Genomic DNA, 12,551 nt, shown 5'->3' with positions numbered 1-12,551 from the left:
AGGGAAATATTAAAAAAGAAAACCATAGCTGGGGGCATCACAATGCCAGATTTTCGGGTTGTACTACAAAGCTGTGGTCATCAAGACAGTGTGGTACTGGCACAAAAACAGACACATGGATCAATGGAACAGAATAGAGAACCCAGAAGTGGACCCTCAACTTTATGGTCAACTAATATTCGACAAAGGAGGAAAGACTATCCACTGGAAGAAAGACAGTCTCTTCAGTAAATGGTGCTGGGAAAATTGGACATCCACATGCAGAAGAATGAAACTAGACCACTCTCTTGCACCATACACAAAGATAAACTCAAAATGGATGAAAGGTCTAAATGTGAGACAAGATTCCATCAAAATCCTAGAGGAGAACACAGGCAACACCCTTTTTGAACTCAGCCACAGTAACTTCTTGCAAGATACATCCATGAAGGCAAGAGAAACAAAAGCAAAAATGAATTATTGGGACTTCATCAAGATAAGAAGCTTTTGCACAGCAAAAGAAACAGTCAACAAAACTAAAAGACAACCTACAGAATGGGAGAAGATAATTGCAAATGACGTATCAGATAAAGGGCTAGCATGCAAGATCTATACAGAACGTATTAAACTCAACAGCAAAGAAACAAACAATCCAATCATGAAATGGGCAAAAGACATGAACAGAAATCTCACAGAGGAAGACATGGACATGGCCAACATGCACATGAGAAAATGCTCTGCATCACTTGCCATCAGGGAAATACAAATCAAAACCACAATGAGATACCACCTCACACCAGTGAGAATAGGGAAAATTAAGGCAGGAAACCACAAATGTTGGAGAAGATGTGGAGAAAGGGGAACCCTCTTGCACTGTTGGTGGGAATGTGAACTGGTGCAGCCACTCTGGAAAACTGTGTGGAAGTTCCTCAAAGAGTTAAAAATAGAGCTACCCTACGACCCAGTAATTGCACTGCTGGGGATTTACCCCAAAGATACAGATGCAGTGAAACGCTGAGACATCTGCACCCCGATGTTTCTAGCAGCAATATCCACAATAGCCAAACTGTGGAAGGAGCCTCGGTGTCCATCGACAGATGAATGGATAAAGAAGATGTGGTCTATGTATACAATGGAATATTAGTCATTAGGAACAACGAATACCCACCATTTGCTTCAACGTGGATGGAACTGGAGGGTATTATCCTGAGTGAAATAAGTCAATCGAAGAAGGACAAACATTGTATGGTCTCATTCATTTGGGGAATATAAAAAATAGTGAAAGGGAATAAAGGGGAAAGGAGAAAACATGAGTGGGAAATACCAGAGAGGGAGACAGCACATGAGAGACTCCTAACTCTGGGAAACGAACAAGAGGTGGTGGAAAGGGAGGAGGGCGGGGGTGGGGGTGAATGGGTGATGGGCACTGAGGGGAGCACTTGATGGGATGAGCACTGGGTGTTATGCTATATGTTGGTAAATTGAACTCCAATAAAAAATATATATATATATTTCCTCTACCTTTAGGTGAGCATCTTCCAAATTAAATAAAGCTGGGTTGCGATACCACATTATCATCATTAGGTGTCACTGCTTGACATAGTAAAAGGACTGGGGGCACCTGGGTGGCTCAGTCACTTAAGAGAATGACTCTGTTTTGGCTTGGGTCATGAGATGGATCCCCAAATCGGGCTCTGCGTTCAGTGGGGAGTCTGCTTGAGATCTTTCTCTCCCTCTCTTCTGCCCATCCCCCAACTCACATGCATGTGTGTGAACTCTCTCTCTCTCTCTAAAAAAATAAAATAAAATCTTTAAAAAATATAGTAAAGGGATTGCAAATAACTTCTTCTTCTTCTTCTTAGAAGAACTTCTTAGAAGTTCTAAGTTCTAAGAAGAAATTCTTCCCCTTTCTGGGACTCTGGGTGCCCAACTCCTCTGGCAGCCCCTGTAGACACAGAGAGAGTCTTAAGCAGGCTCAATGCCCAGCACTGAGCCTGACCTGGAGCATGATGCAGAGCCTCACATAGGGTTCAGTCTCATGACCTCAAGATCAGGACCCTGAGATGAGGTCTTGAGCCAAAATCAAGAGCCCAACACTTAACTGACTAAGCCACCTTGTAGGTGGTAGTTTAAAAGAGGGGAATGTCTGTGGCACTGTTTGAGGACAAGTTTGGTCAGTTGTGGTAAAGCCTGTGAGGTATGAGGTGGCCTGAATCAGGGCCGGGGCTTCAAGGGTAGAGAGATGTTGTGGCTTTTGGAGCAACTTGGTAGGTTCGTGTTTCTGTGGAGACTATGGGTGCAAGGGGTCCTGTTACCCTGGATCACTGTCAATCACAGGTCACAAAATGGTTACTAGCCGACCTGTTTGGTTTGGCTCACATGGCTTCATTTTTTTTTTTAATGTGGATTACTTGCCATAATGAAATACAGATTTTTAGCTTCTTGTGAGAAATCAGAAGGTCTAGCAGCAATTAGCAAGAGCCAGGTCATATCTGCCCCTTTAGGGCATCAACCTCTCAGCCAGCTTGTTCCCTCAGGTTCTTGCCCGTTCCCTTTGGGCAGGGCCAGTATTTAGTGGGTGTGTACTGGTCCACCTGAACCAGTTGCTAAATTGTGAAATCTTCCTGTTCTATTAGTAAATAGCTTTTCTTAGCTCCCTTAACACCCTTCTTGCTTTGGGGTATGTTCTCCAACAGCACACCCCAACCTCACTTCCCAACTACCTGCTATAAAGAGGTCCCATCTGGTAGCTGCCTCCCTGCTCCAGTGCTAAATCTTGCATCCATTTGCTGGTTAGTCCTTGCCCTGCACAGATGTGGCCCCTCAGTATTTTGAACAATACCCCTGTCCTTAGGCCATGAAGTCTGTGGTCTCAGGGCTGAACCATGCAATCTTGCCTACTAAAACGGGGAATGTGTTCAATTACAAATTTCATTGGAATTTGGGTTGATTTTTTTAAACTCTTAATGATAAAAACTTTTATTTTCAGGAATGTTGACATTTCCATATCATAATGCTGAATATGATCAATATGGAGAGGATTAGGTAAACTTTTATAACCTAAGGGAGATAGGAAATTATTTTTTATTTTTGCAGCTCCAACACATTAAAATATTGAGATTTCCACCCCCATCTATGGAATGCCATTCCAGAGACATGTTCTTTGTAGTCAGTGTCAGGTGGCAATATGGTTAAGATACTAGTTGATAATAATAATACATCCATTTGTACTTTCTAAAACCAGTCTGTTTGCCTTTCCTTCATAAACAACCCCCCTGTGCGAGACCTGCAGGCCAACCTTAGAGGAACCTGCTGTTTCTCCTCTAAGAAATTGGTCTGTGTCTAAAGAAACACTTGTTCTGTTTTAATTAGAAACTGGTGGGGCTCTGAGCAGGCTGGCTGGCTGTGTCGTGCCATGCTGTAAACCGGAGGGCTGAGCCCGGGCCAGAGAGTCTGAGCATATCTTCAGGGTGAGATATTTGGTTACACAAGGGAGGGGAGCTGATTGCCAGTCCTCCCATCTGGAGAAAAATTTCTGGGTGGCAGGAGCTAAGGATAGGGTGATAGAAAGTGATACACTAAGGAGAGTGGGGTGAGGTGAGGAGAAGAGGCCGCCCTGGCCGGGTCTGTGTCAGCTGCAAGGCGGCCAGCTTTGCCTCTCCCCTGTGTCTATCTGAACTGGAACTCCATGGGACCAAACCATTGTGGGGTTCAGTGGGCCACTGGTCAGCAACTCTCCCTCCTCTTCATCACCTACATAAACCCATTTCTCACGGCTCCAGCAAACGAGCCAACTTCCTAGCACCTCCGTCACCTCTGGTGAAATTGAGGAAAAAAGGCAGGCTCTTGAATACTTCTTCCTCTGGAGCTCAGGCAGTAAGTAGCTCCCTCTGCCTTTCTTCCCCAGAGATGGAATTTACTGCTTTTACAGCATTCAGGACACCGCATCTGAACCGGGGCTTCCAGGCCTGCCGCCCCACCAGAACATGAACTAATTACATGATGCCAGTGACCACACCATCCATTTGCTTGTGGAGCCAGCATCTAGCAGCGTATCTGGCACAGATCAGTTCAGTAAGAGTAATTCATGTTTGTCATCCGAAGGAAGGCAAAATCCAAGCGAGGCAGGAAACAGTGCCGGCATTTTTGCAAGCATTTTCTGAAACTATGCTGCTTTCAAGGATCGAAAGCATAGCAAGACCTTGAAGTGCTTGGGGAATCACGAATGAGTCATACAGGGAGAGCAGAGTGAAGCAAACACGACCAGTAAAATTTTAGCCGTTAAATGGGAAATGTGTTGTTACTCTATGTTAAATAATAGCTCAGATATATCTGTGACACTCAAATGTCAGTCTCAGTCTTTCTGAATAAATCAGAGTGTACTATTTGTATAATTTATATTCATTTTAATTCTACATTAAAAGTTACATGTACTCTCTTGCCACTCTATTGGAATTAATAGAGACCATTTGTCAAGTGTTCGCCGTGAGCCAGGCCCTGTGGGAGACACTTTCCAGGTATTAACTGCCACAGCTGAGCTGTGGGGTGGAGAAGGTCCTCATTGTGCACAAGGAACCCGAGGCTCAGATTGGTTATGAGACAGCATGACCCTGAGCTTGGAGAGACTCAGTTTCCAAACTCTGCCTCTTATGATTTGGGAACTTTAAGGGAGCTATTTAACTATAGTCTTTAAAACCAGAATATTTGGAAAGAAATCAATGTTTGTCTTGGCCAGACCATGCTGGGTCATTGCAGTTGGAGGAGCAGTGGTACGTGAACATTGCATTGCGTGTAGGATACACATATATTTATGTGAACTTTGTGACATCTTTGTTCTCTTTCTTTGGGATATGAGGAGAAAGGGCTTTAAGGTCAGACAGACTTTGAATCTGGGGTGTGGAAGAGCCTGTTCACTCACCAGCTGGACAGGCCTTTCTCTTGGACATGAAAGATTTATGACCTGTTCAGCCAAAAGCCCCACCGCAAAAACCTCATTGAGCCTGTTACACATTATCTTCCAAATATCAACTCAGATTAAAAAGACCGTCTGACCCACTGACAGTTATCCACTGACTTCCGTGCAGTGTGTTATTGTACAGCGCTTCCTCAGGAGCTATAATTAGGTGATTGTGTAAGGAGTCTGCGGTGCACGTTTTTGTAGCGACTCTATTTGGCCCATGATGTCACTTGCTCACTCCGGTCCCTTCTCATCATATGGCCTTTACTGTGGTGTGCTTGGCATTCAATACACATGAAATCAGACCTTCACTGAGTTTTCTGTGAAGTATTGATAGCACTTAGGATGAGTCACTTGGGACAAGAGCCTTTATATACCTGAAATAATTACGGTGTAAGAACTGAGAGTTCTGAGAATCAAATTTTTCAGCACTTCAATCTGGGCAAGTCTCTCAGCTTCTGAGAGACCTTCTTTCTCTGGAAATTGGGGCTCATGGTCCCAACAACCCCAGTGGATTCGAATATATAGTATATATGAATTACTTCCTTCTTTCTCCCCCACCACCCACAATCAATGACCACATCCTGAGCATCCCACCTCTTAGGTATCTCTCAACTACTTCCACATTTCTCTATCTCCATGGCCACCAGACTGGTCCCAGTCACTGTCTGCTCTTACCTTTCACCACAGCCCTTGCCTCTTGACTCGTTTGGGTGCACCACTCCTACCCACCTCTAGTAGACTTGTTGCTTCCTCAGTGATCTTTCTGGATAATCTCCCTGAACATACCCTCTAGCTTAAAACCTTCTAGTGGCATCATTGTGCTCTTGGGATAAAGCCCAGATTTTTCATCTTAACCTATAAGATCCTGCGTGATCTGTTCCTGTCCATATCTGGAACCTCATGTCATGCCATTCTCCCTGTCACTAGCAGCATTGTAGCCAAATCAACTTATTTTCAGTGACCCAAATAGATCAAGAACTTTCCTCTTTAAAAGACCTTGGCACTGTACATTCATTCTGCCTAGAATATCCCCTAATGTCTTCTTAACCCCTTCTAATGCCCTGCTAAATCCAGATCCTCCTTCAAGAAATAGTTGGAAATGCCCCTTCCTTGGGAAATCCTTCTGAGACCCTCTGACCCATTACATAATCTCCTGATCAACAGTCTTACTCTATGTCATAGCATATGTCACAACTCTAATTAAATAGTTACCTGGGAAAATATTTGTTTAAAGTCTGTCTCCTGTTCTGGACTGTTTTTCCATCCATCTTATTCCCACCATACTGTGTGGCACATAATATCCTGTGATAAACTTTATGGAGGAGATAGAGATGTTATTATTCCTCTCTGAATTTAATTCTGCCATTTTTGTTGTTTGTTTGTTTGTTTGATTTTTGCAGTGAACATCTGTGGGGACACCTTTGCTGTTTAATATCCAGCCTCTTCTTGGTTAAGAAGACAGATGGCTCTATGTGAGGGAACCTCATCTCTGGTTGGAAAGCATGGTAGGAATCAGGAAGAGTCATTAATCTGCTGAAGGTCAGAGCTAGAAAAAAGCTTAGGATTCAATGAACCCCATGGCCATATTTTACAGAGGGGGAAACTGAGGCCAAAAGAAACTGAATGTTATGTCCAAGAGCAGATCTAAAGAATGGATTCATAGACCCCAACATGTTCTTTTATCAGGTGGAAATACATCAATATAAAAAATGTATTTATGCATGATTTATAGAACATTTTGTAATTTTCACTTCAATCACTTCATTGATCCTCATAGAAGCCTTGCAATGAAGGGAGGGCAGGCATTGTTTATCCTCACTTGATAGAGGAAGAAACGAGCACAGAGAGTATGGGTGATTTACACCTACTCAAGGTCAACCCAACTTACAAAGTGCAAACGTATGAGTCCTTGAACTTCTGGTTCTTGGATGGATGTTTTTCCAACTGTACTACTCTGTACCTCTTACAAATAAATATTTGGGCAACTCTATTTCTGGTAAGAAATACACTGGCCAGAAATACATTTACTCACAGCTGTGAGCAAAGAAAAGTTCTGCTTCGTTCTCTCCTTTGCTCAGTTGGTGGTTGTGACATCTGTAACCCACCTCTCCATCTGTCAGGTGAGCCTCCTACTGGCCCAGGGTGAGACAGGAAGAGTGTGCTCCTATTGTGGAGTCAGCCTCAGCTGGGCTTCAGCCCTGGCTCTGCTACTCAACCCTAACTAGGAACCTCTCTCAGCTTTGGGTGTTAGGCTGTAAAAAGCAGTTATTCGTTGCCTCTTCCTTTGTTCAGGATTGAATGAGGTAATACCTTTAGGGTACAGAGAAAATAGAAGGCACTCCGTTAAAACTATTTGTCCTAATAGCAAAGGTATACTAGAGCGATAAAGTTGAGAAGAACACTGTCAGAAAGGGCCAATCTTTAGGAAGAAGAAGTATAAGGAGTTTTCAGAAGGGCAAAATGAGCCCTGGGGGGTGTGGTTAAAAGGGGAGCAGTTTTGCAGGCTGATGCGGATTATATTTTGGTGGCAGTCTTGTAGACTGCCCCCTGGTTTCATTTGAACCCCACGTGCTATGCCCATTGTGGGTGTGCCTGCTTGCTCATAGTTGGGAAGTGGCGGTTGAGATGGGGGGAAATACAAGGGCCAGCAGGAGCTCAGCAACTCCCCTCTCCCCAACAGCATCAACGCATTTCTGCCCAAACTATGTTTCCCATCTCTGCATTTGGATGGGGAAAGTTAAATAAATGGAGAAAATGTTTATAAGTTAGTCAGATTGCCAGTCTGAACATGGCTTCATTCTTAGAGCCTTTTGGGAGCTTTGTTTTTCTAAACTGTGACTTCACAAAATGTATCCAGAAATGGTGCTTTAAGGAAGTTAACTGAGCCATGGACACTGTTATTTCATGAGTACGCTTTCTTCCAGTCTGGAAGTTGAAGTCTAGAAACACCATCCCTAAAAGTTAAACTAGAAAATATAAATTGAGAATGGGTTTTCACTATTAACATTTAAATTAAAATTTCATGGCAGACTAAGGAGCAAGGAGGAGTGGTTGTAGAAAGAGGTGACAGGTGATCAAAGTAGAGAGACCAAGTCAAAAAAAAAAAAAAAAAAGAAAGAAAGAAAAGAAAAAGAAGAAGAGTGGAGCCCAGGTCATTCTGGGGAGGGCCATCTGCTTGACAGCCTCTTCTCAGGCAGGCAGAAGTCAGGCCCCTTGACCAGGTCCAAGGGCTGTGTCTTAGCCACAGGCTGTGTCACTGCATTTTGTCTACAGATCAAGGGCAAGTCCAGGGGGACTCACACTCCCCAAGCTCCCAAGACTGAGATGAAAGCAGAAGCTGGGATAGTCAATTTTGCAGCGCGAAATCACCATGGCAAGGTTCAGAATCCCACACTGGCATAGCCAGCTCATTCCCTCCTTGAGGCAGGCAGACGCTGAGAACCAAGTGGAGTCAGAGGAATCGAATGTCCAACTGGGGAGGCAGAGACAGTTTTCTCAGGAAGAGAATCTGAGTCAGGCCTGCCACCAAGTTCCAAGGCCAAGGCTCCCATTCCTTGCAAGGACACTGCCCGTGCTTGCATCCCTGTGAACTCTGCTTGGCTCCCACTACCACCAAACTCCATTTTGAGGGGGCACATCCTTTCTTTTGAGGAAAGGACAAAGCTTCCTCTCCTCCACAAAAGTCTGTAGTCATATATTCTCCAGGGATTGAAAACAATGAATTCAAGTGAACGAATGGCAAAGAAATTGAGGCACACATGTATTTCTTGAAATCTGTATGTGTAAAGGAGCAGAAGCAAGTGATGATGTGAGTACATGTCTGGGGAGGGGAGTAGAAAGGAAGGTGGTCTCTGGGCTGGAAAACTGAATTCTGACTAGCTTAGGTTAGATTGTTGGTAAGAACAAGGCACTAAACAGTAAGTTTCTAAGTGGACTGGGGAAGGCACAGTGGTAGTGGTAAGCCCAATTGCAGGGGGACTTTTCTCCAGGCCCCTCTTTTCCTGCTTCTGCCCATATCCCTGGGATCTCATGCCCCAGTGATGTCAGTGATGACATGGGTGCTTATAGCCTTTAATTCTCTATCCCCTTCCCTTCCCTCCTGGGGTTGGGACTCAGCCATCCACTGTTCACCTGCATGTCCCCCAGTAGCCTAAATACGCCACAGCCAGCATGGAGAAGGCATCACCACTCATCGGCGCCTACTGTGCCCACCAGTAGCAGCCCCTCCACTGGTCCTATCATCCAAACATAAACCTGGAAATGTGTCACAATCCCACCTTCCCCCTCTGCCCTGAAATCCAATCTGTTACTCTAACCAGCAGATTATTTTTTTCTTCCCATTCATCATGCTTGTCTTCTGTCCTTTCCATCCCATGCGTTATTGCCTTGGTTCATTCCTTCCTCCATATCTTTCTCCTGGGCCTATTGCAACTGCTGCCTAACTGCTGTCCCTGCTTCTAACAGATCTAATCCAAGCCATCCACACTCTTACTGAGTGGGCTTTCTGATGCTAACCTCAAAAGTCTTCATATTACTCACAAGATAAAGTCCATATTCCTCACTAAAGCAGGCAAATCTCCCTGTGATCTGGACACTGTCCAGCTCTCCAGCTCTCTAGCTCTCCAACTTCCTCTTTTACCTCATTTTCCTAACCTCTTTACTTGGTACATGTTATCGTGGACCTGCTTAGTGCCAGGCACCATGCAGGTGCTAGAGATATGGTGGGAAGCACATCTACCACCTGCACCTTACATCCATCCACACAAAGCACAGTACCTGTGCTTACTTGCTTCTCTCTGCTCCTCTGAGGCCGCACCTCCTTTCCCCACATCCTGCCTGTGTGATCTTGGGCAAGTCACTGTGTTACAATTTCCCTTCTATAAAATGAAGATGATGATGACACTGTGGGGAAGCTTAAACTTTACCCATCTCAGGCTTCAGCTGCGATTCATAAACTAAAAGATGAACAAGCAAAAAAGGAGTTTATTCACAAGTGCAACACACATCGCACAGGAGAAATCTGAACCAAAAGTAACTCAAAGCAGTGGCTTAGAAATCTGGCATCTCTATCCTCTTGGACAAAGAACAGTAGATCTGCAGAGGGATGACGGGACCAAGCAGTGGTAGGAGTCCCTGGGCAGGCTCAACCTGTGGGAAGGTGGCTCCATGGGGCGGAACTAATGGGATAAGGTTTGTTCACAGCTTCCTCTGGTGCCACCTCTGGGCTGTTAAGAGCCTGTCTCCAGTAAAAGGAGAATTTATATCTTGCCTTGAGGCAGAAAAAGAAGAGCTCTTACTGAGTTTGTTTCTTCTTCATTGCCTTTAGCTCAAAATAATCTTTTTTGTATCAAAGAGGTCTGTTGGGGGTGACATATTTTGCTTTCCTTCAATATAAATTTCATTCAGTTGTCTTGGAACAGGGTATCTGGATCTTCGTGCACCCAGTCAATAGTAGCTGCAGCAATAATGGTCTCGGCGTGGTAGTGGGCGAGAGTGAGATGGTGCAGCTGTTGTGGAAACAGTTTGGTGGTTTCTCACAGAGTTCAACACTGACCACATGACCCAGCAAGAGAAACGGAAACAGCCACACAGAAACTTGCACCTAAATGTTGATGGCAGTAATATCTGTAACAGCTCCAAAGCAGAAAATACCCAAATGTCCATCAATGGATGGATGGATAAATGGATGATGGCCTATACCTATAAAGGAATATCATTCAGCCATAAGGAGTGAAATTCTAAAACCTTCTACAATGTGGATGAGCCTCAAAAACATTATTCATCAGATCGATACAGGAGGGATGAGTTTGTGCTTATAGAAAACAACTAACAGTTAATCCTAAGCTCATATCTGTGAACACAGACCTAAAATACTAGGATTTTGATGGAGAAGGGGGAAAATGTTCCCAAATAACAGCTGGTGTGAGAAGAGGACCAAGCAAATGCGAGAGAAGATGGTGGGTTGGTGGGTGGGGATGGGGTGGAGGATTCTTGTCCTCATTGGTCAGAGAGTGGGGAGGATGGGGCAGTGCCGTGGCTGCCAGGGCATATGATCCATGTTCTGGGCGGGGGCCCTGAGGCTGGGGCAGTGAGTGAACACCGAGACTCAGAGCAAAGAGGTTTAGGAAGATTTTGGGGTCATGATTTAGAAACCTGGGGAAAATATGGTAAGACTTGGACTGTGGGGAATGCAACGACAGCGTACCGTGTGGGGCTCAACTGAATTGGTCTGCAGGATTTGCTGTGGAGTCTGCACCTAATGGCAGGGAAGCTCTACCAGCCAAAGGCCTTGGCAGTCCACATGGACATGGTGGATGCTAGGGTGTCTTGTAGGGAGAAGCTGGGGCTGCAGATGGAGCCAGCAGACCCACTTACTCAGGGTATATCTCTCAGTTCTCCAACCCCTACTCTACACAGAGCATTACCTCCTCTGGGTGCCCCAGCCTTTGGCATCTGCTCACTTTGATCTTGGCCTTCTTTCCCAGTAGACTAGGAGCATCTTGAAGGCAGAGGCTGTGTTTCAGTCACCACAGTATGTGTAGGAAGCACTTGTTCTCGGCTCATTTGGTAGAATAGAATCTGATCATTTAGGGAAGAGGCCCACCTTCTAGATTCCCACAGAAAATGAAAATGCCTTCCAGCCGATTGCTAGAAATGGTGTTCCTGACTTGCCTCATGGGGAAAGGAGGTAAAACTCACTTCCATCCTCTAGAAGAGCAATGGATAAGTCCCCAGGAGAAGTCAAAGGGTCTTGTCCTTTCCTCCAGCTCCTGCATTTTTGCACATGGTGGTGCATGCTGGTGGGAAGGCTGGAAGGTCTTTCCTTGGGTAATGGGATGTTTGAGCTGGGAAGGAATGAGGGGATGTAAGGAGACTTGATATGTGATGACAGGAGAAGGGACAACAAAGAGCTTGGCTTGCTGGACCTGCTGCACTGTCAGGCCAAAGGCCTTGGTGGCAGTGAGCTTGTCATCAGGGAGCCTTCCCCTGGCTGCTCTGTGGTGCCCCTGGGAGGCCCCGTGCCATCCATCTGTGGTTCAGGGCTGTGCTCAATGGATTTATTGAAATACTGTTATAGATGCATTGTGGCTTCACCTCTGGATTGGAGGTTTCCACCTGCTCCTCAAACTGGTGCCACTTGCCCAGTAGGGCTTTTCTTTTCTTTTTTATTATTTATTTATTTATTTATTTATTTATTTATTTATTTATGAGACACACACACACACACACACAGAGAGAGAGAGAGAGAGAGAGAGAGAGAGGTAGAGACACAGGCAGAGGGAGAAGCAGGCCCCATGCAGGAAGCCCGATGCAGGACTTGATCCTGGGACTCCAGGACCAAGCCCTGGGCCAAAGGCAGGCGCTAAACCACAGAGCCACCCAGGGATCCTCCAGTAGAGCTTTTCATACAAATTCTCAGCTTTTCATATTAACTCTGCTTATGACTACTTACCCATACATGAAGACCAGAAAGTTATTTGGAACCCACACGCCTTGTTGAACATATTCCCAGATCACTGTTGTCTTCACTGACTTCCTGCAGCCCAAACATGATCTGTATCGTTACCACTCGAAGCAAGGTTCGAGGACCAGTAGCACTGGCATCGCCTAG

The sequence above is a fragment of the Vulpes vulpes genome, chromosome 4 (genome assembly GCF_048418805.1).
Source record: "Vulpes vulpes isolate BD-2025 chromosome 4, VulVul3, whole genome shotgun sequence".
NCBI classification, from domain to species: domain Eukaryota; kingdom Metazoa; phylum Chordata; class Mammalia; order Carnivora; family Canidae; genus Vulpes; species Vulpes vulpes.
Note: the sequence above shows the minus strand (reverse complement) of the source record.